Genomic DNA, 20,208 nt, shown 5'->3' with positions numbered 1-20,208 from the left:
CTTCTGTATCGTTAGTATCTCTGTCTTTATTTGATTATTTATATCACACAAACATGTGTTATCCTGTTTCCCATCTTAAAAAAATTCTCCTCAAATGCAAATTTGCTCTCCTATGATCTCAATTCTCTGCTCCACTTTACAGATAAATTCCTCAAAAGAACTGACTCCTCTTTTTCCCTATTGTCTTCCCTGGGTTCCTCTTGAACCCATTCCAGTGAGGCTTTCATACTCATGACTCTACAGAATTATCTTTGATGAACATTATTAATGACCTCTTTGATGCTAAATATGATGGACAGTTTTTGGTCCTTGTCTTACTTTGCTTTTAGAAGGGTTTCATATAAATAACCAACTCTTCTTCATTATATTCCTTCTTCACTTGGCTCTAAGTTACCATTTTCTATTGCCCCATATCCTGCCTAACTTGCAACTCCTTACAGAGTATTTTGTGGGTTTCTCTTCATTGATTCTATACCTGAATGTTAGAAAAACCATAGGATGCATCCTGGACATGCCATCTTTTCCATTCCTGGAATGCCTCCAGGAATGACCCACAAGAAGTCTCATTAGCATCATGTTCATTTTTGTAATGGGTTTAATATTATTATATGGTAATGATTTCCCATTTGTCTGTCCAGCCCAACTTCTCCCTGTATTTCAGAATCCTGTGTCTAATGGATACTCAAATATCTCTATGTGAACATTTGATATGGATCTCCACCTGAAATTTTCCAAAGCTCATCCCTTCATTCCCAACATCAACCTCCTCTTCCCACAGTATTCTTCACTCAGAAAATGTCATCTTTCCTGACCACATCTTCATTATAGTTTTTACAATTTGTTTATAATTTTATTCTTATAGGTAATTCTGTAAAGGGCAGTATACATTCCATTTCTGTAATAGATATTTGTACTGTATATGTTACTCAGACAGTTTATTTATGTTTGCTAAACATTTCTCGCTCCTGTCGTGTTTTTAGGTTTGCACTTATTTCCACCATGTGCTTGCCTCTAACTGTGCATAAATACTTTTGTCTTTTTTGTCCCCTGGATAGAAGAAAACAAACCTTATTGCTTCTGGTATGGAGTATGAATTTAATTTAAATTATATGAGGTAATAGTCCCAATATGTTGGTTTTAAAAATGCGTGTCAACATTTGGCATTTGGATATTCTATGTTAATGCAAGCTTTTAGCAGAATTCCAATTGAACAAATTATAGTTTTTGACTATAATTTATGGGAACTATGTAAATATCTACAAGTTTATAGCCAGCATTTCCTAAATTACTCATGAATTACTAATTGACTTTTTCAGCTACAGGATATGCAAATATATTTTTACAGAGAAATAATACTAAAACCTCCAAAGGCCATTTGGTTAAAAATAAATAAATAGTGACACTGCATACTTTACCAACAGAAGAGGACACTTTTTTTTTTAAGATTTATCTATTTATTTATGATAGACAGAGAGAGGGAGAGAGAAAGAGAGAGAGAGAGAGAGAGGCAGAGACACAGGAGGAGGGAGAAGCAGGCTCCATGCCGGAGCCTGACGTGGGACTCAATCCCGGGACTCCAGGATTACGCCCTGGGCCAAAGGCAGGCGCCAAACCGCTGAGCCACCCAGGGATCCCCGACACTTTTTTTTGTTTTACCTCCTACTTTGTTACAAATCAATCTTAGTTTGATGAAAACTGGAAATTCCAAGGAAATATTCTTGAATGCAAAATTTAGACATGGGTGGAGTACATGTTGCCTTTATGGTAAGCAGCTCAGCAGGAAGAACTTGAGTTTGGAATTAAGGAGATCTGGATTTGCTTCTGCTTCTTCCCCTAACCAATCCTAGGGCCTTGGCATAGTTGCTTAAATTCTCTCAGCCTCAGATTCCTCATCTGTAAAAGCAATATAAGAATACCAGTGTTGACAAATTTTAATGAAATCAAGTTAAAATATTGATTCAAAGTCTGATGCATATGCTTTGTTTCTATGATGATGATGATGATGATGTAACTTAGTCTCAGTAAGAAGATCAAATGGACATGCATATATCTCTTTTCCTCACGCCATAGCATGAAATTTCATCACTTAGAGGTGTCTTTAGATTTCACATTATCACAAAAATTACGTGTGACAATGCTAATTTCTCTGGAGGTGGAAAGACATAAAATTAAAAACCATAACACTTTGGCACATAAGTTTCCTGTTAAATAGCATAGGATATGGAAAAATATAGGATTTTAAAGCAGAGGGTCTTCATCTAGAGAGATAGACTTCACTTAATAGCTTGGTAATTTTAAGATTATCCAAGTCACAAGTCTTTAAATCTTACTTAAAAAACTATTACATGGGAATAATGAGAAAGTGTACTACATAGTTTGCTTCATTCCAACAAATATATATTGAGTTCCTTATATGAAATCCATGACTCCTTCTCTGATGGAAATTATGGTCAGAAAGGGAGATAGTCATAAAAAGGAATAATTTCATCATAACATGATACTCACATTGATAGAACAAATGGTAACATATAGATGAAATGAGGAAATGGAGAAGTAACTATGTTGAGATTCAGTTGTATATTCTCAGAGGAGTAACTGATGCTTGATCAAGAATTTGAAAAAATACATAAAATAAATGGAGATATATACCATGTTTTTAAATATAATAACAGGAATAGAACAATTCTCCCAATGCTTATTTATAAATTTAATATAAAATGCTTCCTGAATAACTTAATCTATCAACAGACTATCTATCTACATATTGTTTGCTTTCCCATGACTAGACTGATTCTAAAGTTTTTTTTTTAAGATTTTATTTATTTCTTCATGAGAGAGAAAGAGAGAGAGAGAGAGAGGCACAGACACAGGCAGAGGGAGAAGCAGGCTCCATGCAGGGAGCCTGACATGGGACTCTATCCTCGGTCTCCAGGATCACATCCTGGCTGAAGGTGGTGCTAAACCGCTTCGCCACTCAAGCTGCCCTAATTCTAAATTTGTTATGAAAAAAATAACCAATCAAGAATATTGAGGGAAAAAAAAGAAAAAAAAACTATAAAGGAGAATTAATCTTATGAGATATTAAAATATATCATATAAAATCTCAATTATTAAATAATATCATATTGTACATATGTATATGAATTTAATACATAATGAAGTTACTAATTATAGGATTTTTCTAACCTATGAATGGTGACATAATCACTGTATGAAATTTTTTGCTAACTACAGAATAAGAAACCTCTCTTTGAACTTATATGAAAAATGTATCAGGATTTATTATTAAACCAAGAATGAAGGAGAAAAAAAGAGTGAGAATGAGGAGGGGATTGAAGAAGAAAGAGAAGGAATGAGGAAAGCACACAGCAAAACTACTGGGTATGTTGTTTCTTTATATAAGAAAGGGGAAAAATAATATATATATATATATATACACATTTGTGTTTGTATCTATATTAAAGTTTTTTTTTCTAGTGATACAGAAGAAAATAATAAAAATAGTTATCTGTGAAAGCAGATGGAATCAGGTCAACAGAGACAGGGATGGGAGCATATATCAATTATTCTCTCATGTTTTTCCCTCTTTATTTTTGTAACATTTAAAATTTTCAGAATAGTTGGAAAAAAAGTAAAGTGAACATCAGCATACCCATCATTTAAATTCACCAGTTGCTTTGTGACACATTTGCTTTACTCTCATTCATGGAAGAGCTTGCAACTATGACCATCCCATGTAGTGGGAGAAATTGTTCTTGAGGGGTCTTCCTCATTCACCCATTTGTTCCTTACTTCATTCTTTCAGCAAATATTTCTGGAACACCTAGAAAGAGTGCGAAACTGTCCTAAGCATTGGGATACATTAATGAGCAAAACCAATAAAAACCTCTGCACTTGACGTATTTTCCCTTTATACATATTTTAAGATAACTAGGCCTAGAATCACAGGAGATTCCATTTTCCCCCATACATTTTGATACCTGAATTCCTCCCCTGAGCCATACATCTCAAAAGAAAAAAAAAAATGTGAAAGGGAAACTTGCCTACTTTCTTTTTTCTTACTTATAACTATTTCCAAAAGATCCTTTAAATGCTACAAATAAATTCTCCAGCAAAAATTCAATAGCCTTCTGAAAACCACTATGTAAACAGAGACATTTTCTTTAAGGAAGAAATAGAAGATCCCTTTGTGGAAAATTGCCATGTGGATAAATTCAATTGTTGTTTCCTGCCCTTCAAACCTGTATAAGTCATTGGATCACTTAGATGTATGCAAATGAGGAATATTCTAATAGGAGGCTTTATGGAAGGCATCACTCAGGTGAGACTCAAGTGGTAATTCTTAATAGGAATTTCCAAATAGCTTGCAAGGAGACCTGCTAGCCCAGGGAGTAAAGGTATATTGCATCAGCCTGTTTTAGTCAGCTCAGGCTGCCATAAAAAAATTTAATAGGCTGAGTGGCTTAAACAACAAGAATTCATTTCTTGTAGTTCTAGAAGCTAGGGAGTCCAAGATCAAGGTGGAAGCATTGTAGGTTTCATTGTGAGTCTTCTTCTCTTGGCCTGAAGATAGTTGCCATCTCACTAAGTGCTCCTGTGACCTTTTGGTGTACTCCCTTGGAGTTGGCAATATACTAATTCTTAGGCTTCTTTTCAGAAATTCTGGTTCAGTTGGTCTGGCAGTAGAGAAGCAATGGGATGGGGCTTGCAGAGTCACTGGAAAGGGAGGATTTGACAGTAAGAGACTGTATCATCATTAGGATACAGAAAGATATATATGGGATATAGGAAGATAGAGACTTGAAAAAGTTTAGTGGTCAGATATGAGGAAGGAAGCACAAAACTTAATAAAATTCTGAGGACATGATAACCCTTATTTTATTCTACTTCCTTCCAGGTGTCTCAGGATTGTTTGACATGGCCTTGACCACTGTCTACTCTCTGGATTAATAGTCAAAAACTTTATGCTTTATTATCCAGTATGTGTCTTCCTCCATTTCTCCCTCTATTCATTTTTCCGTAACTTATTTTTGCTTTCCTTTCCTCTGGTACTATCACAGAAATGTGGATATCATTTTTACCTGTACTATTTGATCACAAGTTTCCAATTATCATAAAAAGAGGCCTTCACAATTATCAGCAGGAAACAGTGGGCATTCAGGACTTCTTTATAACAATATCTTGTATCACTATGGGTGTGGAGAGGCATCTGTGACATGATGCTCTGTATTCCCCTGAATTAGAAAGAAAGCTCTGGCAGACATCATAGTTGCTAGAGTAGAGCAGAGTTCCCTATTCTTTTGAAATTCTAGTAATAATAATACTGGCTTCTGCTTGTAGCTGGACATCTTTCTTGTCTACTGTTAGAGGTAGCTACACCAAACATCTTCAAATTGATTTTTCCAATTTAATATTTTGATTGAATTATAAAAAGTGCATCCACCTAACATCACTGTTTGTTTGATCTTGTAAATATTGAGTGAAATTCCCCTTAATTTAATCATGACATGCAGTTAGAAGTTTTCTGTACATATTCTACTAGTGTTGTGTGGGAACTGAGTAGGTTGGTGAATGAATTAGTGAGTGCCATTAGTCTGGGGATAGTGACCAAACTACTAAGGAATGAATGCATTTCATGAATTATTATTATCCTACAATATTGTCTTTTAGATTCTTACTTTCCAATAGGTACTTAGTGCATATTTAATATAGTTGCACAGTTCATGATCTTTCTGGATTCTGACTTTCTTTACTTTGTATCATACATATTTTTATGAAGTGACGCAAAGCAATACTTTTAATGCACTCATTATATTCCACAAAGAAGTCATACTATAATTTATTTAACTCTTGCCTTATTCTTGAGCATTTAGGTAACATGACCATGACAAACACCATGATAAGTAAGTCTGTGATAAGCATATATGTATATTCAGAAATATTTCTTCATATTTTAATTTCATGGGCTTCTTGCATTAAGTGGTTTAAGAATTCTGTGGCTTATAATGAATAATGATACATTATTTCTCCCAAATAATGTTCAGTGTACTTAACCACCAACATTATATGGAAGTTTTAGTGTTTTCCTCTCCTGGCTGACATTTTAATCAAAAATTATATTTGTTTATTTAAATACTTTAATTGAATAGATTAAACATCTGATTTCTTAAGCAATGGATGCTGTGCATAATATAACATTTTCATTATTACCTGAGTCATTATTTGGAATTTCAATATTATAGCCAGCTATAAAATAGCAATGCTTTCCAAAGTAGATATGGATGGGATCACCAATGTTGCACATTTCATATTTTGTCAGTTTTGCATAGTTATTCTGTTTTCTTCCAACTATGTGCTCTCACTTTTATACTGCTGTCAGCTTTGTTTTCACCTTCTATCTTCCAACGTACCACAGAGTGAAACCAGATCACTAAACTCCTTAAAATACCCAACATGTGCAATGTATACCAACTGTATGCTAAGCACTGGTAGTTTTTTCTCTATTTTTCTCAATTTAGTCATTAATTGAGGAAAGTATTATGATACCTATTTTTATTTATTTTATTTTTTTAATTTATTTTTTATTGGTGTTCAATTTACTAACATACAGAATAACCCCCAGTGCCCGTCACCCATTCACTCCCACACCCCGCCCTCCTCCCCTTCCACCACCCCTAGTTCGTTTCCCAGAGTTAGCAGTCTTTACTTTCTGTCCCCCTTACTGATATTTCGCACACATTTCTTCTCCCTTCTCTTCTATTCCCTTTCACTATTATTTATATTCCCCAAATGAATGAGAACATATAATGTTTGTCCTTCTCAGATTGACTTACTTCACTCAGCATAATACCCTCCAGTTCCATCCACGTTGAAGCAAATGGTGGGTATTTGTCGTTTCTAATGGCTGAGTAATATTCCATTGTATACATAAACCACATCTTCTTTATCCCTCATCTTTCGATGGACACCGAGGCTCCTTCCACAGTTTGGCTATTGTGGCCATTGCTGCTATAAACATCGGGGTGCAGGTGTCCCGGCGTTTCATTGCATTTGTATCTTTGGGGTAAATCCCCAACAGTGCAGTTGCTGGGTCGTAGGGCAGGTCTATTTTTAACTCTTTGAGGAGCCTCCACACAGTTTTCCAGAGTGGCTGCACCAGTTCACATTCCCACCAACAGTGCAAGAGGGTTCCCTTTTCTCCGCATCCTCTACAACATTTGTTGTTTCCTGCCTTGTTAATTTGCCCCATTCTCACTGGTGTGAGGTGGTATCTCATTGTGGTTTTGATTTGTATTTCCCTGATGGCAAGTGATGCGGAGCATTTTCTCATATGCATGTTGGCCATGTCTATGTCTTCCTCTGTGAGATTTCTGTTCATGTCTTTTGCCCATTTCATGATTGGATTGTTTGTTTCTTTGGTGTTGAGTTTAATAAGTTCTTTATAGATCTTGGAAACTAGCCCTTTATCTGATATGTCATTTGCAAATATCTTCTCCCATTCTGTAGGTTGTCTTTGAGTTTTGTTGACTGTATCCTTTGCTGTGCGAAAGCTTCTTATCTTGATGAAGTCCCAATAGTTCATTTTTGCTTTTGTTTTTTTTGCCTTCGTGGATGTATCTTGCAAGAAGTTACTGTGGCTGAGTTCAAAAAGGGTGTAGCCTGTGTTCTCCTCTAGGATTTTGATGGAATCTCGTCTCACATTTAGATGTTTCATCCATTTTGAGTTTATCTTTGTGTATGGTGAAAGAGAGTGGTCTAGTTTCATTCTTCTGCGTGAGGATGTCCAATTTTCCCAGCACCATTTATTGAAGAGACTGTCTTTCTTCCAATGGGTAGTCTTTCCTCCTTTATCGAATATTAGTTGACCATAAAGTTCAGGGTCCACTTCTGGGTTCTCTATTCTGTTCCACTGATCTATGTGTCTGTTTTTGTGCCAGTACCACACTGTCTTGTTGACCACGGCTTTGTAGTACAACCTGAAATCTGGCATTGTGATGCCCCCTGCACTGGTTTTCTTTTTTAAAATTCCCCTGGCTATTCGGGGTCTTTTCTGATTCCACACAAATCTTAAAATAATTTGTTCTTACTCTCTGAAGAAAGCCCGTGGTATTTTGATAGGGATTGCATTAAACGTGTAAATTGCCCTGGGTAACATTGACATTTTCACAATATTAATTCTGCCAATCCATGACCATGGAATATTTTTCCATCTCTTTGTGTCTTCCTCAATTTCTTTCAGAAGTGTTCTATAGTTTTGAGGGTATAGATCCTTTACATCTTTGGTTAGGTTTATTCCTAGGTATCTTATGCTTTTGGGTGCAATTGTAAACGGGATTGACTCCTTAATTTCTCTTTCTTCAGTTTCATTGTTAGTGTATAGAAATGCCACTGATTTCGGGGCATTGATTTTGTATCCTGCCACGCTACCGAATTGCTGTATGAGTTCTAGCAATCCTGGGGTGGAGACTTTTGGGTTTTCTATGTAGAGTATCATGTCATCGGCGAAGAGGGACAGTTTGACTTCTTCTTTGCCAATTTGAATGCCTTTAATGTCTTTTTGTTGTCTGATTGCTGAGGCTAGCACTTCCAGTACTATGTTGAACAGCAGTGGTGAGAGTGGACATCCCTGTCCTGTTCCTGATCTGAGGGGAAAGGCTCCCAGTGCTTCCCCAGTGAGAATGATATTTGCTGTGGGCTTTTCGTAGATGGCTTTTAAGATGTTGAGGAATGTTCCCTCTATCCCTACACTCTGAAGAGTTTTGATCAGAAATGGATGCTGTATTTTGTCAAATGCTTTCTCTGCATCTAATGAGAGGATCCTATGGTTCTTGGTTTTTCTCTTGCTGATATGATGAATCACATTGATTGTTTTACGAGTGTTGAACCAGCCTTGTGTCCCAGGGATAAATCCTACTTGGTCATGGTGAATAATTTTCTTAATGTATTGTTGGATCCTATTGACCAGTATCTTGTTGAGAATTTTTGCATCCATGTTCATCAGGGATATTGGTCTGTAATTCTCCTTTTTGGTGGGGTCTTTGTATGGTTTTGGAATTAAGGTGATGCTGGCCTCATAGAACGAATTTGGAAGTACTCCATCTCTTTCTATCTTTCCAAACAGCTTTAGGGGAATAGGTATGGTTTCTTCTTTAAACGATTGATAGAATTCCCCTGGGAAGCCATCTGGTCCTGGACTCTTGTGTCTTGGGAGGTTTTTGATGACTGCTTCAATTTCCTCCCTGGTTATTGGCCTGTTAAGGTTTTCTATTTCTTCCTGTTCCAGTTTTGGTAGTTTGTGGCTTTCCAGGAATGCGTCCATTTCTTCTAGATTGCCTCATTTATTGGCGTATAGCTGTTCATAATATGTTTTTAAAATCGTTTGTATTTCCTTGGTGTTGGTAGTGATCTCTCCTTTCTCATTCATGATTTTATTAATTTGAGTCTTCTCTCTCTTCTTTTTAATAAGGCTGGCTAATGGTTTACTATCTTATTAATTCTTTCAAAGAACCAACTCCTGGTCTTGTTGATCTGTTCCACAGTTCTTCTGGTCTCGATTTCGTTGAGTTCTGCTCGAATCTTTATTAACTCCCTTCTTCTCCTGGGTGTAGTATCTATTTGCTGTTTTTTCTCTAGCTCCTTTATGTGTAAGGTTAGCTTTTGTATTTGAGTTCTTTCCAGTTTTTGAATGGATGCTTGTATTGCGACGTATTTCCCCCTTAGGACTGCTTTTGCTGCATCCCAAAGATTTTGAACAGTTGTATCTTCATTCTCATTAGTTTCCATGAATCTTTTTAATTCTTCCTTAATTCCTGGTTGACCCTTTCATCTTTTAGCAGGATGGTCCTTAACCTCCACGTGTGTTTGAGGTCCTTCCAAACTTCTTTTTGTGATTTACTTCTAATTTCAAGGTATTATGTTCTGAGAATATGCAGGGAACGATCCCAATCTTGGTATTGGTTCAGACCCGATCTGTGACCCAATATGTGGTCTATTCTGGAGAAAGTTCCATGTGCACTTGAGAAGAATGTGTATTCAGTTGAGTTTGGATGTAAAGTTCTGTAGATATCTGTGAAATCCATCTGGCCCAGTGTATCATTTAAAGCTCTCGTTTCTTTGGAGATGTTGTGCTTAGAAGACCTATCGAGTATAGAAAGAGCTAGATTGAAGTCACCAAGTATAAGTGTATTATTATCTAAGTATTTCTTCACTTTGGTTAATAATTGATTTATATATTTGGCAGCTCCCACATTCGGGGCATATATATTGAGGATTGTTAAGTCCTCTTGTTGAATAGATCCTTTAAGTATGATATAGTGTCCCTCTTCATCTCTCACTACAGTCTTTGGGGTAAATTTTAGTTTATCTGATATAAGGATGGCTACCCCTGCTTTCTTTTGAGGACCATTCGAATGGTAAATGGTTCTCCAACCTTTTATTTTCAGGCTGTAGGTGTCCTTCTGTCTAAAATGAGTCTCTTGTAGACAGCAAATAGATGGGTCCTGCTTTTTTATCCAGTCTGAAACCCTGCGCCTTTTGATGGGGTCATTAAGCCCGTTCACATTCAGAGTTACTATTGAGAGATATGAGTTTAGTGTCATCATGATATCTATTCAGTCCTTGTTTTTGTGGAATGTTCCACTGAACTTCTTCTTAAAGGGGAATTTTAAGAGTCCCCCTTAAAATTTCTTGCAGAGCTGGTTTGGAGGTCACATATTCTTTTAGTTGCTGCCTGTCTTGGAAGCTCTTTATCTCTCCTTCCATTTTGAATGAGAGCCTTGCTGGATAAAGGATTCTTGGTTGCATGTTCTTCTCATTGAGGACCCTGAATATATCCTGCCAGCCCTTTCTGGCCTGCCAGGTCTCTGTGGAGAGGTCTGCTGTTCCCCTAATACTCCTCCCCATAAAAGTCAGGGATTTCTTGTCTCTTGCTGCTTTAAGGATCTTCTCTTTATCTTTGGAATTTGCAAGCTTCACTATTAAATGTCGAGGTGTTGAACGGTTTTTATTGATTTTAGGGGGGGATCTCTCTATTTCCTGGATCTGAATGCCTGTTTCCCTTCCCAGATTAGGAAAGTTTTCAGCTAGAATTTGTTCAAATACATATTCTGGCCCTCTGTCCCTTTTGGCGCCCTCGGGAACCCCAATTAAATGTAGGTTTTTCTTCCTCAGGCTGTCTTTTATTTCCCTCAATCTATCTTCATGGTCTTTTAATTGTTTGTCTCTTTTTTCCTCAGTTTCCCTCTTTGCTATCAACTTGTCTTCTATGTCACTCACTCGTTCTTCCACCTTGTTAACCCTCGTCGTTAGGACTTCTAGTTTAGATTGCATCTCATTCAATTGATTTTTAATTTCTGCCTGATTGGCTCTAAATTCTGCAGTCATGAAGTCTCTTGAGTCCTTTATGCTTTTTTCTAGAGCCACCAGTAGCTGTATAATAGTGCTTCTGAATTGGCTTTCTGACATTGAATTGTAATCCAGATTTTGTAACTCTGTGGGAGAGAGGACTGTTTCTGATTCTTTCTTTTGAGGTGAGGTTTTCCTTCTAGTCATTTTGCTCAGTGCAGAGTGGCCAAAAGCAAGTTGTATTGGGAAAAGGAGAAAAAGAGAGGAGAGAAAGAAGGAAAGAAAAGAGAAAGAGGGATCCCTGGGTGGCGCAGCGGTTTGGCGCCTGCCTTTGGCCCAGGGCGCGATCCTGGAGACCCGGGATTGAATCCCACGTCGGGCTCCCGGTGCATGGAGCCTGCTTCTCCCTCTGCCTCTGTCTCTGCCTCTCTCTCTCTCTGTGTGTGACTATCATAAATAAATAAAAATTAAAAAAAAAAAAAGAAAAGAGGAAAAAAAGGAAGAAAAAAAAGAGAAAGAAAAAGAAAGGAAAAAAGGGGTGGGGGAAGGAAACAAATCAAAAAACAAAACAAAACAACAACAAAAAAAAGAAAGAAAGGAAGAAAAAAAAAAGAACCACGGGGGAGTATCTCCTGATTCTGTGTACTTTAAGTCCCTTGGCTTCCCCTGGAAATTGTCCGTCTGCTGGTCTTCTGGGGGAGGGGCCTGTTGTGCTGATTTCCAGGTGTTAGCACTTGGGGGAGCTGCTCTGCCCCCTGCCTGGTGCAGGGCTCAGGGGGTTGTTTACCCCGTGAGGCCCCAGGAGGAACAACCACAGTGGCGGGGCCAGCTCTGGAGCCCTGGATTCAGCCCCCGCAGGAACTCCGGAGCTTTCCGTCTGCAGGGCCTGGAGGCTCCGGGGCGGGGCCGCTGATCTGCTCAGCTGGGGCAGGAGCGTCCTCGCTGTCCTGGGCCCTCCCGGCCTCTGCCTGTCCCGGGGGAGGCGGGATCCTGGGCTGTGTCCCGGCGCCCTGTGCTCCGGGGCCTGCGCTGGTGGATTCGCGCTCCCGCCCCGCAGCCCCCTCCGCGGAGCCGCCCCCGAGCCCCCCGAGCTGCTCCGGGTCCCGCCGTGCGCGCTGCAGCCCTTAGGGAGCTCGGGGCGCTCTCCCGGGGCGCAGGTGTCTGTTAGTGTCCCAGGGAGCCCGAGGGCATCCCCGCCCTCCTGGGTCCTGCTCCAACTCCCTGCGGGCCCCTTTCCGCCCGGGAAGGTCGGTGCAGCTCCTGCTCCTCCGGGACGGGGCTCTCCTGTCCTGGGGACACTCGCCCCGGCCTCAGGCCGGCTCCTCGCGGGCCCCTCCCCCTTGGAGGCCTTTGTTTCTTTATTTCTTTTTCCCCGTCTTCCTACCTTGATAGAAGCGCGAACTCTTCTCACTGTAGCATTCCAGCTGGTCTCTCTTTAAATCTCTGGCCGAATTCATAGATTTTCAGGATAATTTGAAGGTTTTCTAGGTAATTTGGTGGAGACAGGTGACTTGAAGACCCTAATCTTCCGCCATCCTGCCCCTCCTCCTCGATACCTATTTTTAAAATTGGTTTCAATGAGCGGTGCCTGAATGGCTTAGTCGGTTGAGTATGTGACACTTTGGCTCAGGTCATGATCTCCTAGTCATGAGATCAAGCTCCGCATGGGCACTGGGCTCAGAAGGGAATCTGCTTGAAGATTCTCTCCCTCTGCCTCTCCTCTTGCTCATGCTGTTTGTCTCTCTCTTTCTCTCAAATAAACAAATAAATCTGTTTAAAGAAAGGTTTCAGTGAGACTATATAGTATCATTTGTGGGAAAGGTGAAGTATAGCATGTGAAACTTAATAAGTGGATTGTGTGATTTATTTTATATCCCTACATATTTCATTTTTTCACCCTTACTTTTTTATTGTTATCTCCATCACCCTTCCATCTTTCCTTTCTTTCTCTTTCTTCATCCATTTCCTACTCTTTACCTTGATTTTGGCTATTGCCTCCTTCTTAGACTACCACAAATTGCTGTGCTTTCTGGAGGTTCACTATATGGATATAAAGCAATATCATATCTGCTTGTTACGAATGACACTATGAGTGATCCAGGTCCTGCAACTCTGACCTCTGACTCCCAGGGAATGTCCCATCATTCTTTGAAAAATTATATCTTGGGGCACCTGGGTGGCTTTAGTTAAATATCTGTCTTTGGTTCAGATCATGATTCCAGGGGTCCTGGGATCCAGTGGCATCAGGCCTCCTTCTCAGCAGGGAGCCTGTTTCTCCCTCTCGCTCTGCTGCTCCCCTGCTTGTGCTCTATCAAAAAATAAATAAAATCTTAAAAAAGAGAAGTTCTATCTTAAAACTTTATATTTGTTGTTTCTTCTTCTTTGCTTATTTGATCTGTTATAATGACATTATCATTTTTTTTGCCAAAGCTATATATACTTATTATAGGAAAAGAATGAAATTAGAGATAAGTTAAAAAAGGGAGACACGTGTTCTGTAACTTCATTCACATTACTACCTTAAAAATATGTTTTTCCACACATTATTTTTCTTCTTTCTTGGTTGCTCTTATGCTTTCTTTTTATGGAATGATGATCCAGTTAGCTTTCTAATTTGTGTCCTCACACTTAACAAATGATTTTTGGTCATCTTTCTTTGACACTAATATCCATCATGATGCTAAAATACTCTAGTTTGTTAAAAAAAAAAAAAAAAAAAGTAGTACCTGAATAGGTTTTAATTACCTACCTACAGGGTAGCCCCAGTGGCCCAGTAGTTTAGTGCCACCTTCAGCCCGGGGTGTTTTCTTGGAGACCCAGGATCGAGTCCCATGTCAGTCTCCCTGCATGGAGCCTGCCTCTTCCTCGGCCTGTGTCTCTGCTTCTCTCTCTGTGTGGCTGTCATGAATAAATAAATAAAATCTTTAAATAATACTACTAATAATAATTACCTACATGCATTGGAATTTGTAAAACCAATAATAGTTGTGTGTGTATGTGTGTATGTGTGTGTGTGTGTGTGTGTGGTTTCCCTTGACCTGCTCACACTAAGCTGGATTGGGAGGAATGCCTGTGCAGTATTCCCTACTATAACCACCTTACGGACATTATACTAGGAAATTCAGACTCTTCTGTTCTCTTTACTCACTTTATATTTCTGGACACTGGTCTTTCCAATTAAAAAAAAAATGATTTGAGGACTGATTCTTTAGCATGTTAATTTATCAAGTCCCTAAGCTGGGACAAATATTTTAGTTCTACTCAGTACATAGCTTTCTCATTTTAGTTTCAGGTCAGTAGATAAATCCTTCTCTTAATATTTCATAAATGCCAGGAGTTAGTTAACAGTGCTGAGATAGCATTAAACTAATCTCTTTGGTTCTTGACACAGCCTTTATTTTATCCTTTACCCTAGAAGATGTCACATTTACGGATCATATTTATATTTCACCAGGAACACTGCAAATTGTGATTTCTTTAAAAATACAGTGTTCTGCAAAGAAGTCTTAACAGTCACTATGGGGCAATCTTCAGAAAGCCACATCTTTCTAACTCATAAAATTCTTACCTGATAAATAGAGAACAGTAGTAGGAAAGAAGCCAATGAGCTAAGCTATGTATTTTTTTGACAATTAGGGCTACATTTTTTTTTATTGAAGGTTAGCATTCTGATCTCCTTCCTAATTAGGCAGCTCATAGAACAAAGTAACTTTTGGGAATTTTGTTCTTAGCTAAATGTGCCAATTTTAGATGATGCACCAAGTGATATGATTTTTGACATAGCAGATATTTATCATTTGCTCGTTTTCCTTTCTAGCTTAACTTTCTTTATGAGGTATCCTTTAAACCCAGCTATGGCTTTAGGGATCCCCTTTCCTTATTCTCTTCTTTTTTCCCATATTTGTCATGCTTTGTTTTTTGTCCCTTACTCCCTTTTCAAGCATTGTGTTAGGCACTCTCATCTTGGTTGTATCACTTCCATCAGGGCAACCAGGATGACAAAACCAAATTTACATAAATTCATTAACAGTGAATGGGGCTAGCCAAGAGTTTGGTTTTCACATGCTTCTTATGGACACCCTTTTGATTCAGAGGATATGACTACATATTATCATGGAGGCATTTAAGGAAAATGATTCCTAGTTCCTTCTTTGCAGTAGCGTTCTCTTCTGGAAGGATATTTTTTTCTTAGACAACTGGATACATTTGAAAATCTTTATACGTTAGTTTTGTAAAATAGTACATTAGCTTAACTTGCTCCTGTTTAGAAATAATGACCAGAAAACATATTTCATCTTTTAGGATCATTCTAGACTTTAGTAAATCAGTAATCTTCAAATGAGGTGAACTATTAATTCCTTAATTCTAAAATCTAGAAAGAGACAGAATGAATGGAGCTTTTGCTCTCAATTTTTACCTAGGTGACAGATCCTGAACCACATTATAGGGAAGTCAATTTTTACCCCCACTCTATCTTGCTTTCCCTAGAGAGAGAGTGTGTGTGTGTTCCGAGTTATCTAAATTTTTTAGAGATTGTTCTTTTTACCACTGGAAGGCTGGAAGGGCTGCTGAAGCAGAACAGCAACTTGGAAGCTGGAAGTAACATGGGGGATCAGTGGGAACTGCGGTAGATAACCTCTAAAACCCTTTCAAATTTATTGGATCAGAGTGTTTGTGGTGTTCCTCGAATATCCAAAGTGACTAAAATATTTTCTTTGTCTACTTTTCGTTTTCCATCAAATGCTTTCCATTTCCCCACTACCAGAAAAAAATAAGAGTTGCATGAATTTTTGATTCAGTGTTAGTAAATCAAATTTAATTTTGAAAAATAACTAAAAAATGCTTGTGTACTCTCAGGATATAGATAATTTATTTACTCTACCTCTTTTTGCTTTTTATTCTGGCCAGTGAGTGCTATGCATAGTACTTCCTTGTAGATAGAAAAGTCTGATTTAAAGTCAAACAAAAGGAGGCCTTAATTTATATTCTTATATTCAATGAAAATACATGATGACCATCTTTCTAAGACATGGATGAAAGATCTGTCAAGCCCCTTATCTTGCATCATTTGTTGCTGTACTACTATTGTGCTGTTTACTCTCAACCTTCTTTTAAAAATTACTTCTGTGGAATGTAAGAAATAGTGCAGAGGATCATAGGGGAAGAGAGGGAAAACTGAATGGAAAGTTGTCAGAGGGAAAAAAACCATGAGAGATTCTTAACTCTAGGAGACAAGCTGAAGGTTGCTGGAGGGGAGGTGGGTGGGGGGATGGGGTAATTGGGTAATATGCATTAAGGAGGGCATGTGATGTGATGAGCACTGGGTGTTATATGCAACTGATAAATTATTGAACACTGCATCTCAAACTAAGTATGTACTATATGCTGGCTAATTAAATTTAAATTTAAAAAAATTGCTGAAAAGGAATGTGGTTTCATACTTTAAATTCAATGTAAAATTAGATACTATGGGAGAAGAAGTCTTGGGTGACTTCTCTTAAATTAATATGTTTAAAAAAACAATTAAAATGATAATATTCTTCAAGTTAATTGTCCCTGACACCCATTAATAATAGAAGCCTACATTATTACTATACACATTCATTAACTGTGAGGATTTTAAAGCACTTAAGTACCAAAACTGAGCCCTACTGTGACTATAAATTAAAGCTAACTTAATATAGTATCTATACCTTGCTTTAATAAAACTAAAATTGATTACTTTTCTTCTGTCATCAAAAGTCAGTTTCTCTAAAATACATGATATATTAAAAAACAAAAACAAAAACAAAAGCAAACCTAAAACCGGGAACCTTGGGTTTTGGGTTTTGGTCCTAGGTGCACCACTCATTGATTGAGTGGCCTTAAACGAGTCAATTCACTTCCTAAGACCTCCAACTGCTTACCTCTGAAAACAGAAGTTTGGAGTAGATTTATATATATAGATAGATAGATAGATAGATAGATAGATAGATAGATAGATAGATAGATACTTATTTTTAGCTTGAAAAATCTGTAATGTATAAACATACACTCTTGATTTTAAATTTCAGACACAAGATGGCACTATTAGTAGTGATTTTAATTTAATTTACAGATAAAACCAGGAGAATTGCAAGATCTGTATATCCAAAGAAAATACTTAAGTATATAAGATACTGCAAACACACACATGCACGCACATGCATGTGCACCCACACATGCACATATGCTGTCTTTGTTTGATTACTATAACTTAACATCTGGATGGATGCTGAATAGTTCAGTCAGCCAACTGTTTGCTTGACACCAAGATGATTGATTAATTTTTTTTTCATTTTCATGAGTATATTTCAGTGTTGGATAGGCAATCAAGACATATTTGCAAAAATGTGTGCAAGATAAAGATTGATAATGGTATGATTTCAATATAAATAGAAACTCTTGAACAAGATATATCAATTTTATAGGGTAAGAGGAAAGGTGTTAAAACGTGGGCAAATTGTATAACTAAGAGTTTGCTACTAAGTTAAAAAGAATGTATGCTTGGCGCTCAGACAATTTCCAAATAATAGTAAAGGCACAAATTTTAGTAAGCTGAAAAGGGGTGATCTAATCTCAAGAATGTTTTTGTTAAAATCTTCCAACCTCTTCTTGCTACTTACCCAAACTCTCTCGATAGATGTTGAAGACTAAAGGATGTTTTATTGTTATACCAATGTCATGATTTAGTAGAATATTCTAGTAGTGAACATGTTTTCCCTAAAAGCTGACTTGTCCCCCCTTTAATTATCATGATTTTCAAATTAAATCGTTCATAATAGGTTCAAATGCAATTCCTTCTTTACAATATTTTTCCAAATCCAGGTAGAATCAGTCTCTCCTAAATAATTTATAAACTTCTTATACTCAAAAAATACTGAAGATTTTAGCAATCTACCAGACTATTACTTTCATTTTACTGAAGAGAAAACCAAGTTCCAGAGAGAAAATATAAGGATGGAGTGGAAACTTTCTCGTTTCTTCCCTTCTAGTTTTTTTGGTTGTCCTAATTAGTAAACTGACATAAGATAGATTAACAGAAGAAAAAAATTAATTTCATATATATGGGAGCTCACAGAAATATAAGACTCCCCAAAGTGACCAAAGAAGGCAGCTTTTTATGCCTTTGAAACAAAGAAACAGTATTTGTGAGGAATTGATGAAGGGGTTTGGGCTTAAGGCAGCAAATGAATGGAAAAATCTATAATGTATAAATATACACTCTGATTTTAGATATCAGACACAGAGTTTAACAGCCTCCTCAGCCCTTAATTATCTACCTCTGGTGATAACAATGTCTCCACCCTGCAGGTGCAGGTAGAGTAGTTTTCACCAGAGGAATTTATCTCTTGCTTTCAGGGGGACAGAAAAGGGTCAGAGCATTCTTGCACTGGCTATTTCCTAAGTAACTTTAATCCAAAATAATCAAAAACTGGGTGGCTCAGTCAGCTAAGCATCCTACTCTTGATTTCGGCTCAGGTTATGATCTCAGGATTCTGGGTTTCCCGTTCAGGGGGAGTCTGCTTCTCTCTCCCTCCCCCTGCCTCAAGTTCACTCTCTCTCTAAATAAGTAAATCCAAAAAAATAATCAATATGCCTGAATGACATATTTTGGGGTGGCCTACCCTGAACCCCATCAACAGCATGAAGATCCACCTCTGATCTGTGGTAGGGGCACAAACTTAGTTCTAGTGTTCTTTCTATTATGCACTTATTATGTTTCAGATGACAGTCCTTTCTATCTGGAATACAAATCTCATCTACCTTCCTAAACTATAAATTTCTTTTAGAAAAAAATTATTTTTTCTCTCCACTGTCTAGCACAGTAGCTGGTAATGTGGAGATGCTCAAGGCATTCATCTAAATAAATAAATGTTTAATGAGCAATTGTAATAAAACAATTGTAACAAAACTTTTATATTTTTATGTGCCCACTGCAACGCTTCACTACAGATAATTACATATTATAATGTCTTTTCATACCTATACAAAACTATCTGTGGTGAGAAATGAAATTTTAAAAAATATATATTTTATTATAAGCTACTCTGAAACAGGGAGTAATTACAAGTTCTTTTCTATCATTTGGTGGATATAACTCAATCAATCTCAGTTTAAATTGTTGCAACTGAACAGGTAATAAAGCTATGGCTCACACCATCCTTGGCTTAAAGATGCTGACTGAGCAATTCTTAGGAATGCGATATGACTTAGTGACTCAATCTTCAGCCTATTTCTTACCCTGTAGCAGAGGTGATGATAATTACTACATACAACTGCTTTACTAAAAAAAACATAATGTGATGTATGCAAGTCCCAGGGATGTGGAGATCTGATACATATATTATTTGGATAATTTTGAAATCCTCTTGTTATATTGGAGAAGACACCAGATAAGTCAGTGTACAATAGAAAAAAAAAAAGTGAAATCCCCTCCTTTTCTTCTTGGTCTAGTATCAGTAATAAACAAATGCATATGTAATCCCTTTGCCAGTCTTTGGAAACAATACAGGGACACAAATTGTTAGAGCCTAAATGATTCTAGATCTTGCTTCAACCTATGAATATAGAACCCTCAGAAATCCCACTAAGCTTTCATCAGGTTTCCCATGGAGAGCTTGCTTCTCCCTCTGCTTCTGTCTCTGCCTCTCTGTGTCTCTCATGAATAAATAAATAAAATCTTTTTTAAAAAATCCCACTGAATTTCACCCAAGTATTTGTGGTGGTTCTGGGAAGAAGTTTAATGTGTTCTCATGTCCTTCTTTGTTCCTCTTTTCTGTGGCCTTCCATTTCTGAGATCCCTTGGGGTGAAAGTGGTCTCAGATCTCCATGCTAGCCTTCCAC

General features: G+C 37.6%; 1 protein-coding gene and 1 long non-coding RNA gene across 3 annotated transcripts in view; one reads left to right on the top strand and one right to left on the bottom strand.

Annotated features, from left to right (window-relative positions):
* The window catches only part of TENM4 (teneurin transmembrane protein 4), a 2,813,748-nt gene that overhangs the window by 594,038 nt on the left and 2,199,502 nt on the right, over positions 1-20,208 (top strand). The gene's annotated exons all lie outside the window — the stretch shown is intronic.
* On the bottom strand, positions 1,432-4,109 carry LOC140615074 (uncharacterized). The gene is made up of 2 exons (XR_012015742.1): positions 3,653-4,109; positions 1,432-1,893 (listed from the first exon to the last, which is right to left on the bottom strand). It is a non-coding gene; the product is annotated as an uncharacterized lncRNA (long non-coding RNA).

This window comes from Canis lupus, chromosome 23 (genome assembly GCF_048164855.1).
Source record: "Canis lupus baileyi chromosome 23, mCanLup2.hap1, whole genome shotgun sequence".
NCBI classification, from domain to species: domain Eukaryota; kingdom Metazoa; phylum Chordata; class Mammalia; order Carnivora; family Canidae; genus Canis; species Canis lupus.
The sequence above is the reverse complement of the archived record's forward strand: the minus strand, read 5'-3'. Positions and strand labels throughout refer to the sequence as shown.